Below are 11,278 nucleotides of genomic sequence, written 5' to 3'. Positions count from 1 at the left end.
GGCTTCCCGTATATTTTTCTTACCAGCTTTCAAAAAAGCCATATTAGGGCATCAAACAAGGTGGTGGCTAGATACTTTCTTGTTTCCCTGTGTTCGCTACCCCCTTTCAGCACTCCAGTTCTGGGCTGTCGTAAGTATTATCAGAGTTCCCCTGGGTGCCGACCCTGACTCCTCAAAGGGTGTCATTCTGCTGAGTCAGGACCTGAAAGCACTTGAGACACCACCCCCCTCCCCCCCACAACTCATCTTTCAAAAAGCATTCTCTCCCCAACCACTTCCCATACCCTGCTCCACACTTCACTTCTGTAATCGTGGACAAAGAATCTGCAAAGCTCCTGTCTTCTCCCTCTTCCTCTGCCTCCCTCTCTCTTCGTATCTGGGTTGGCCAGAAGGAAGATTCTGCTGTGCAGGACCCTATCTGTGCAGAAGGAACCCCCAGGAATTTGTGAGTAGATCTGGACTGTTTAAAAGGACTCAGGATGCTTTTCTTTTCTGTCCACTAGGGGGCCGCTTGTAGGGGGATGGAAAAAACGAAGGCTTAAAAAAAATATATCATGCTGCTGAAATTTCAGCAAGAGGGGAAAAGAGAGAGCGCGTGAGAGAGAGACAGCAAAGCAGTCCCAGGCTTCCTTGTCTCTCACGTCAGAGGCAGGAACCTACTGTGTTAGGGCTGTTGGCTCAACACGCAGAGACCGAGAAAGGCACAGACACCGAGAACGAGAGAAGAGGGGTCCCCCGACCCGAGGAATTACCACCAGTGGAGTGAAGCCACCTGACTTTTTAATCTTATTTTTGTTGCCTCCTCTTTCTCCTTCCACTCTAGCCCTATCAGCTTGGGTTTCGTTTCTTTCCTGGAGCCTCCTCTCTTCCTCCCAGAAAAGGAGGAAGGGAAGAAAAGGGAGAGAGGTGGGTTCTCTAGGTGAGCGCATCAGCTGGTTCCAGCCCGCACAGACAAGAATTCTCTTCGCAGGAAGCTCCTCTCGCTCCCCTGCCGCCCACCCTCAGCCGGGTAAGTTCAGCGCACTTGCTCCTTCGATTTCCTTGCTAGCGTGATTTCAGCACCACGGAGAGCTATGAGATGCATTTTTGATTCCTGTGTGTCCCTGTGTGTTGCTGCAAGGCGCTTGGCACGAAGGTTACATCTATCTTTCCGCTGCCATTGAAGCCGGGTTCTGTGTAGGGAAAAGAGAGGCGCAAAATTGTGTCTACCGAATTAAAGGGGGCCGTGGACTCTGGCCTTCAAGGGTGTGTGTGTGTGTGTGTGTGTGCGTGTGTTCTGTTGCATAAGATAGGTGAGGTCTGAGCTAAATTGCCAGTGGTTTTCTGCGAGTCTCTGTGTAGAGCTGTTCTTTTCCTATGTAGATAAGAGGGAGGGTTTGGGGAATTAGCCATGCACCTTCTTTAACTCTTTCCGAACAAACCATGGAGGGAAAGTGTCGCAAAGGAAGCCTGAGGGGGTTGGTAGCGGGGGGTAGAGTTAAAAGTTATGCTCCTCTGTGAGAGCTTGGAAGAGGTGGCTTTTTAAATGTCAGCTGCCCCAGGATCTCTGGGTTCTTGCTGTGGAGAGAGCCCAGTCTGACCTTTTACTTTCTCTCCTGGTGGGAATCTGTGGCAAGTGGGCAGGTTCAACAGGTAAGCAGCCGGTTGGGGTGGCTTGGGGGACTGAGAGCCCCCTGACTTCACGGTGGTAGAAAAGTGTCAGTGTCTTGAGCTTTACAGAGGTTGGCCAATGTGGATTGTACTACATTTACAAGAAGGCAAAACGTGATCCCCACTTTCTTTTTTTTTTTGGTCATGTTTGACTATTTGTGGTTGGAAAGAGGACAAAATCTATTCTGCCCTGTTTTCTGCCAGTGAAAGACAGCTCAGGAGAAAGGCTTGTCTCCATATGTCTGGGAAAGCAGAAGTGAACCTGGACTGATCCTGACTCAAAAAGGGCTTGGGGTAGTGCTGTGTTCTCTAGTACTGAGAGGTTCCACAGATGGACTCATCATTGCTTTAACTTCATTCCTACTTTTTTTTATTTTGAAAGGTACTGCTCTGTCTCTTCTGCTTCCTTCCCCTCAGAAATATGTTCAATCAATTCCCTGCAACTGCCTTGGTTTTGCCTCAGCGACACTATCTGCTTGTACCCCACTGTCCTTCAGTCTCACAGCTGCTTGGGTGGGGTCATTCAACAAGTGGTATTGGGGACTTCCTTCAGTCATCCATGTTTCCATGAAGCCAGCAGCCCAAGGGAATTTTAAAGAGATGGAGCTTCTGATAAGAGCAACCTTATTATTTAAACTTTTGCTCACTTTCTTGAAGAGGAGAGTCAGAATGGGTGGTTTCACTCCTTCTGGTCCCCAGTGAACTCCAAGGTGGTGAGTCTGTCTTTTTATTTAATTCAGCATTCTGGGCTCCTCCTCCAAACTGAACAAAATACTCTTTGCTTCTGGTTGGGGAGCCTTCTGGGAGAGACATATCCCTGAGTGAAATGGCACTATTGTTGGAATTTTTTTTTTTTTTGACTGTGTTTGCCATTGAATCCAGAAACCCTGGCATCTCCCTAGAATGGCCGGAAGTGTAATGCAGTGAGCAAAATAGTGAAATCAGAGGTTTTAATGGTAGGGAAAGAGATTGAAATAGACAAAGCCAGAGCATCAGAAACCAACACTGACTCACTGAAATTTCAACTCTCCCAACTCCTCCCATCCTTGAAACCTTCCAGTTTGAGTGAGAAAGTAGATAGATTTCTGCATGACATATCCCTGATGGTTTAAAAGAAATTCCTGCCCTTGCCGTGGACCCTATCCAAAGCCACCATTTATTACTGAAGTCACCATACTTAGTGGTCATTATCTCATTAATGTCCTTAAATTCTCTCTGAAAGAAGTGCTTAGTGTCATTTCTGGGCCCATTTAATAAATGGGGAGGCATAGGCATTTAAAGTGCTAGGCTAGAGGGTAGCAAAAGTGGAAAGGAAATAGAACTTCTGGTCTCCTAATATTTCATCACCTGCGAAATGCAGAAATGCTCATGAGAGGGAGAGCAGGATCTATTGCTCCCCAGTGGACAGATTTGCAACTGAGACCTTTTAGTGAACTCAGTGTAGAGCAGTGGCTTCTCCCTGGCTAAGGTAGAGAATCAAGAGAATCTCAGGTGTTTCTAGCCTTAGGTTCTCAACCAAGAAGATAGCTGGGAGCCAGATGAAGACCTCTCTGGGCTTACTATAAAAAACGAGAACTCCCATCTGGTGACCTCTAGGCTGAACTGAGATCATGCACCTGACTTCCACCCTCACTTTGTCCTAGAAATCCCAGTTAAAGGCACCCTTCCAGGGCACGTTGCCATGGATATTTTGGTTTTAGGTATTTGATGACTTTTCTCTCCTCTGAGCCTTCTCTGGGAGCAGCTGCATTGAGTACTCTGTGGCTCAGAATGTGGGGAGGATGACTAGGGAACAGAGGAGGGCCAAGTACTGAGCACCTACAGAAACACTAAGAGAGGAGTGGGAGACTGGACACAAGCCCTCCCCACAAATAAAACCTCAGCTCCGTTGGCAGCCCTAGCCTTCACATCTGGCAAGCATTTTGGAGAGAAAACCACTGTCTTCTCATGTCTCGTCCTCACTCATGAAGAAGGGGACAGTCTTCTGGGTTGCCTCTGAGATCTGGGGGAGATGAGATATGTCAAGAAAGGTGAAGGGGAAGAAAAAGTTGTCATCCTGCCCTATTCTCCACAACTCTTTGGTCTGGAGAGTGCCACTGTTACATTTTTTAAAACATTCAGATACAGTTTGCATAGAATAAAACGTATTGATCTTAAGTATTTGTATTAATAAGTTTTGATGACTTCATACACCCATTTAGCCACTATCCCAACACAATATACAAGATTTCCCTTGTTCTTCTTTCTAATCAATCTTTCCGTCCCCCATCACTTTCTGACTTCTCTCACCATGGTTTTCACTACTTTTTGCAGTGGAAATACATTGCCTAATGTGTGATTTAATAGATGTGTCATGTAGACTAGAGTAGAGTTTCAAAAGAACATTTAAGAGGTCTGAGGTAATTGTTATTGGGTGGCTAAAGGAGTGGGGGACGGGTGTCATCCTCATCCAAGTTTATGGTCATGGGGTTGGGAAGTCATAAGGCCATTTCAAGTGTGTGTGTGTGTGTGTGTGTGTGTGCACATGTGCAAGGCACAATAAAAACCAAATAGGAAACAGGGAAGCCCTTGCTGGTCTCTAACTCTGAATTGAACTGTTATTTGATGGTAGAGTGCATGGAGTTGATGTCAAAATTTCTATTAAAAACTTGGAATTGAGCATTCAGGTGGCTGGTTATGAGTCATCTCATCTGGGCTCCAGGATGGTGAGGTGAGGAAAGAGGACCTGTGTGAACTTACTAAGGAGAGTGATAAGGAAAGGTCATTGTGATAGTGCTTACACCATGAAATTCAGCCCCATCCACAAAAGTCTTGGCTAAGGAGATTGCTGTTCCTCCTTATTCAAGAGTGGCTTTAGAACCAGAGGACTCTGGGCAACTCAGATATGGCAACTGACCCATGATACACTTATAGCTTCATTCAGGGATGTCTGTTCCAGTCGCATCCCTGGTTTTGTTTTTTTTTAAGCAGTTTTTTTAGAAGATCTTTTTAAATTTATTTCAGAGAGAGAGAGAGCACACAAGCATGAGCAAGGGGAAGGTAAAGGGAAAATCAGATTCCCTGTTGAGCAAGAGGCCCTACTCAGGGATCCATCCCAAGACCCTGAGATCAGGACCTGAGCTGAAGGCAGATGCTACCCACTGAGCCACCCAAGTGCCCCTCCCACCCCGTTGTAGGCCAGGTTGGAGAGTCTCTTCTATTTTACCATGGAGAAGCAATGAAGTTATCATAAGATTTTGATGACTTTGGTGGGAAAAAAAATACACAGACACACACACACACCTGACATAATTAGTCTTTTCACATTGGCTGTTCAGTTTTCTCCCATTCTGTATCTGTAGATGCTCTATGTTCAGGGAATGTTGGATGGAGATGAAGCATTTTGTGTGCAATTTGAGCAGGATGTCCTCAACTAAGAGATTAGACTTTTTGGCAGTTAATCAGGGACTTTGGCCAGCCTCAAAATTTGTCTAAGTAGGTCACAGAACTGTTTACGTGGTTAGTGGGCAAACATATTTATTTCCTTCCTTCACTCAGAGACTCTACTGAGCACCTTCTTCCCAAACTCTGCTTTCTGGGATTGCTTGCCTCAGAGAATGCATCCAGCCAGCTCATTCATGGGAAGTCTCCTTCCTGAGTTGACTCTCCCAGCCAGGATCCCACAGCGTGGAGTGTAGGGTGCTAAGCCACTGGGCCATGGCAAGTCAGAAGAGAGTCACAGTGAGGATTTTGTAATGTCTAGGTAGAAGGTGTGCAGAAATTCAAAATCTGAATGATTTCCACAAAGCCAATTCTAGTAGATGATTTGGGAGAAGTGTAGAGACACGGCTTTGCCTTGCTAACTACAGGCTGTGTTAAAAAAAGATCAGATGAGATTCCCCACCTAAATGGAGCTTCATCTTAAGGACAAGTTCAGTGGGAAGGGGAAATTGGAATAGGTTTTAAAAAGTTATTTCCAACGGTATATATGAATCACTACATCTTTACCTTGAAACATGACTTTGGACTAGACCTGTATTGATCTATTTAGAACACAGCAAGTAACCAGTATGTCAGTTGGCAACGGGAGTTTAAACAGCCTTACCCTCTTCTTTTTCCCTTTTTTTCTTCCTTGTGATAAAGTATACATAATATAAAACTTACCAATTTAGCCATTTTTGAGTTCAGTTCAGTGACATCAAGTACCTTTGTACTGTTGTGCATAATTCTGATGCATAAGATGGGAAAGACCCAGAAATGTGTTGATAAAGGTGAGGGCTATGTCTCCCACTATCTCCCAGTATCTCCCTGGGGTAAGACATCACTACCGTCCATCTCCAGAATGTTTCCATCTTCCCCAGCTGAAACTCTATACCCATTGAACATTACTCTCCATCATGCCTCCCTTCCTTCCAGTCCCTGGTAACCACCACTCTATTTCTGTGCTCATGAACTGGACATGGTACCTCCTCTAAGTGGAATTATACCATATTTGTCCTTATGTAACTGGCTTATAACACTCATCATGATGTCTTCAACGTCCATGTATGTTGCAGCGTGTGTCAGAACTTCACTCCTTTTTTTTAGGCTGAATAACATTCCATTGTATGTATATACCACATTTTGTTAATCCATTTATCCATTGTGTATCCACGTCCACTGATGGACATTTGGGTTGCTTACTCCTCTGCTTCTTTAATTCTGGTCAATTGCCTCTGCTTTACTCTCCAACAAAGTGGGAAAGAGCTGTCTGGTCATAGCTCCCACTAGGGTTGAAATTCTTCCCTTTCCCCTATGAGAACCACACAGGTGGTTTCCTGGAGGCAAATCAAGAAGGATAAGAAGAGGGTTGGTACCTTCCCCCCACCCCTGCCCTTTTCAGTTGGGTGTGATTCATGTACTCTGGCCCTCACTGTTAAGTGTACAACAGATGCGGTTCAAGTAGACTGGGATCCTAAACTCTGCTCTATTCCCCCGCTGAAGGGCACCAGTCTTACCCCAGGGAGATACCGGGAGGTAGGGGGAGACATAGTCTTCATGCTGTGGGCACATTTCTGGGTTCTTTTCAGTTTATGCATTAGAAGGTAAGACTCCATGATGGGAGAAGAAGTTCTGTCTGGGGTCAAGGACAAATAAGCCGATAGACTCATTACAGTTTTCTGAAGGATCTTAGTTCTGGTCTTCTAAGGTACCCCTGTCCTGAGAACAGGGCTCTTCCAAACTCGCCCCCACTTGGCTCTTAAAATCACACCTTATGCTTTAGCTGTAGATGATTCAATAAAATGTTATTACTAGGATTCATGAGGAGCTCATAGTTCTTTCAGTCTGGATGTGTCTTTTTCATACTATATGGTTATAAAAGAGACAAAGAAAGAAAAGCCTCGAACTGATCCAGGGACAGTATCAACCCAGAATGGCTAATATTTGACAACAGCTTAGCAATGTCTCTGGGTTGGAATTTGGTCTTTGATTTTAGTTCACCTAAAATACATATTTCTGGGCCCTGTCAACTTGTATCTTTCTATTACCTAATGATAACACCAGCCAACAGAGTGAGTGCTTTCTACATGCTTCTGCCAAGTGCGTAGCACAGAGAAGACCCTTAATAAATGTTTGCTGTCTTTAAACATTTTGTATCACTTAGTGGCTAAAACACTGCGACATATGCTGTTATCCCCATTTTACAGAAACGTAAACCGAGGCATGGTAACTTGTTTAACTTTTTACAGCTAAGTTGTGATAGGATTGGTTCAAAGTCTGTCCTTTAACCACTTTCTTATGTTGCCTTTATCATTCCTTTGGCAATTAACTATGGCTTTGTTAGGATTCATCTTAGGCATCTTCAGAGGAATTTCACATCTTGCATTATTGCTAAACTTTTTTTTTTAATACACTGTAGAGTTTTAATGAGGCAAAAACAGGGCTATTCCCATATGCTTCTCCCCCTATTGCTGATCTTTCTATGTAAAAAATATAGGTGCCTTTCCACTTAGCTGATTCTATTAGGGCTGAAAGAGCCCAGCACAGGGCCTGGGATACAGCAAAGCTCAATAAATCTTTCTCATTTGCTGTTGGTTCTGCTCAACCTGAGTCTAGGAATTCCTACATCTGTTTCCCTAGTCAAATAATAACAACAACACCATAACAATACTAGTAACAGTTGCTGTTTATGGAATGTTCACAACGGGCCAGGCATTCTACCAGGCCGAGCAATACAGTATCTTACTTGGTTCTCACAATCATGGGAGAAAAAGACTTCATTTAACAGAGATCACCATGTGAAGGGCTCTGTGCTAGCTGCTGTATGTATCTTTATTTAATCCTTACAACAACCCATGGGGAAGGTGGGCAAGGGAAACCTCCAGCCAAATGAGAAAAGGAGACCTTGGTCATTGCACAGCTGGGCTTGAAATAGTGGACAGAACAAACAGATGGAGGGCAACAAATTTAAATTCAGAGAGGCTGAATAACTTGCCTGAGGACACACAGCTAGATGGTGGCAGGACTGGTTTTGAACCCACTCTTTTTGAAATAGAGCCCAAGTGCTTCCACTGTTCTCTGCAGCTTTGGTTTTAGCCCTATTCTCCCCTTCTGGGCCACGCATACTTTAAGTAAGACCTGGGGAGTTAGGACCAGGAAACTTGGCTTCAAATTCCTGTTTCACCATGTCTGAACTTGTGCCCTTGGGCCATTACTTAACCCTTCTTAATCTGAATTCCTCATCAGGAACCTCTCTACTATCCTCCCCACACCAACCAACCAACCAACACCTATAGAATCCATCAGATCATCTTTAAAGAGTTCTTATGAGAATTAAATGCACAGAAGTACCATGTCTAGGACAGTGCCTCGAAGGGTGCATGAATGCTTGAGCCACTTGCAAATTCCTGAGGCCTGGGTGTAGCCTGGGGTGCTTGTGTTTTAACAGGCTAACAATGATCTGGGCTGACCTGGATTTTACATTCTCAAGTGTTAATGGTCTGGGCTGGTCCATGTTTTATATCACCTTGATTTTAAGAGCATGTGTTGCCTATTTTTTCTTCTCCTGCTTCAGTACCAAGAACTTGGCAGGCTGATACTTAAAAATATCTGAAAGCTGCCTTTTGCCAATTAATTGCCTGGAAATTGTACTGGATCAAAATTAATTTCAACTTTAAGGAGAGACTGGATTTTTGAGCCACGTTCTGCACTCAGCGGGGGGACCACGAACCTTTGGATTCTTTTTCCCTTGCCTTTCCCTCCCTCCAGATGCTTCTGCCATTCTGAGTTTTATTTATGAAACATTTTCCTTCCCTTATAATTCTGTTTTCCATAAGAAGAACATCTAACAGCCACCTCCTGGCTGGGCTAGAGTAATTGTTTGAATTTTTTGACGGTGTGCAATTTCAAAGGCTTGAGTTTATATAGATTACCTTGAATTTATCTCCCCAAGTGCATCAGGAGAGAAGCTGCTGCCTGTCTCATGAAGTATTGTAAACCTCGTAACCACTGAGCGCCGGCATCTGCGTGGACGGTCTGTTTATCTAAATGGATTTCTGTAAAACAGATATCTTAATAAACCTGGTTTTGTCAGCCTCTCCAGCCCATACCCAGGTTGGCCATGGGGCCCTGGCCGAGGGACAGGAGGAAATCGGCCCACAGCCCCCTGCCCCTCCACCCGGCCAGCTGTGAGCGGGGAGGTAGGTGCAGAGAGGGCGAGGGCCGGGAGCCTGGCCAGCAGACGCGCAAGGCCCGGAATACCAGATGAGAGCCCCTCACAAGGTCAAGTCCAAAAGGGCAGAGGCCACGCTGTCTATAAAGGGGCTGTCTCCCTTACGGTGACCTAGCGTGTGCCATGGGGAGCTGGAACTTATAAACCCAGCCATAAAGCCTCCCGTTCAAAGCCGTATATATTTATAGAGATATAAATGAAGTTTAATGCCGGTGAAACTCACTATAAAAGCAAAGACTTCATCTGTATCTATACTTCAGGAGCAGAGCAGTTCAGGGCCTGCCGCCTTTCGCCCCCTGAGCGCGGCGGTGTGCATGAGCCGCTCACTCCCCAGGGGCCCAGCTGCGGGGGCCAGCAGCGGCGGGAGAAGCAGGTCTGCGCACCTGCAAGCCAGGCCCCCAGCAACGGCGCCTTCCCCTTATCTCTGAGGGCTGTTTAAAAACAGCGAGAAAAAAGAGAGAAATGAAACAGCACTGCCAAAATCAAGCGGCTTCAAACAGTCAGGAGTCTGGCTTTTAAATAAAACAATTTGAGGAAGGTTGGCTTTTCATCCACCTCGGAAGCTGCCAGATTCTGCTCCTTGGAGCTCCAGTGGGATATGGCGATGAGACCACAAAGCCCACGCTGACCTGTCCCACCTGGCCTGTGCCGACACTTCCCACCCCCACCCTGCCTGTCTTGCCACCTGTTACCGTGCACGTGGGGCTGGCAGAAATGCTCAGTGAAACCCTGACAAACAAGCCTTTGAATCCTGGCTTTGCCACATACTGGCTGTGTGGCTTTGGGGAAGTCACTTGACTTCTCTGAGCATTACTTTCCTCCCCCGTGAAATACAGCCAACAGTTCCTACCTCTTCAAATCGCTAAGTGAGTTAAATGAGATATTATTATGTATATGAAGGCCCATAATGGCCCTTAGCACACAGGGTCTTCAGTCCCTACAGTTTGCTCTTGATGGAAGTGTCCATGGCAGAAAAGGTGCCTTTTGAGGGTGGAGATCAGGGTCACGTGGCTACTTGGACGTGTATTCTCCCCAAGGGCATCGCCTGAACCTGGCCGCTGGAACACTGCATTGGGAACACCAGCAGGGACTGGCGCTCTCCCCTCTTTCCATCTTGCCGCCAGCTCTTCCTGGGCTTATGCAGGCCTCTGGGCCAGAGCGCCCACTGCAGGCACTCAGAGGAAAGATGACTGCGATCGCCTCTATAGGAGGACCTGTCCCTGTCCCTATCCCTATAACTGACTCCAGGAAAAGCTCAGAGGCAGGAAGGCTGCTGACCTAGGGGTACAGTTCCCTGGGGAGCATCTTTGGGCTCCTAGGGGTGTCTTTCCAGACTCAACCTTCAGGAGGTCAGCAAATCATGCCCACAGCGTCGGTTTCCTTCCTGGGTCAGCCTCCATCCAAGGGAGGGACTGAGTGGAATATTCTGGAAGAAAGGGAAGGGTGCTGTTGATCTGGACTCTGATCTGTGCCAAGTGGGGGTGGGGAGGAGACCACTATCTGTCCATCTGTTATTAAAAACGGTCTGAGGCACAGTGCACAAGTTATTAAATGCAGAGGAGGAGTGTGCCGTATGCTCCTCCCCACCCCCCGCCCCTTTTCCATTTGTATTTTATCAGCTTAATTTAGTGAAAATGAAAGACTCAGGCAGCCATCCTTGGAGACTGGGAGGGAAAAAAAAAATAAAGCCACCAAACGAGGACTGGAGTGCCTTCCTTGGCAGCATCCTCCCTCTGACCCCACAGGGGTTCCTTCCCGGCCCTTTGCAGCCCCTTTTCTTTGTGGCTGTAGCCCAGGAGACAGTGAACGGTATGGAGCTCTGTGGCTCGCGCGTGCTCTCTCTCTCTCTCCCTCCCTGTGGGCCTATGGAGACCACATTTGACAGGCCAGGGATCCCACCTGACATCCCCAACTCTGCCCCAGTGGGGAACCTGGGAG

General features: G+C 46.4%; 1 protein-coding gene across 1 annotated transcript in view; it reads left to right on the top strand.

Annotated features, from left to right (window-relative positions):
* Positions 1–598: 598 nt before the first annotated feature.
* TNR (tenascin R) overlaps positions 599–11,278 on the top strand; it is a 400,251-nt gene continuing 389,571 nt past the window's right edge. Inside the window, exon 1 of the mRNA XM_045983701.1 lies at positions 599–1,009. The gene's annotated coding sequence lies outside the window, so the exon portion shown is untranslated. The remainder of the gene's footprint in view (positions 1,010–11,278) is intronic.

The sequence above is a fragment of the Meles meles genome, chromosome 17 (genome assembly GCF_922984935.1).
Source record: "Meles meles chromosome 17, mMelMel3.1 paternal haplotype, whole genome shotgun sequence".
NCBI classification, from domain to species: Eukaryota; Metazoa; Chordata; class Mammalia; order Carnivora; family Mustelidae; genus Meles; species Meles meles.
The sequence above is the reverse complement of the archived record's forward strand: the minus strand, read 5'-3'. Positions and strand labels throughout refer to the sequence as shown.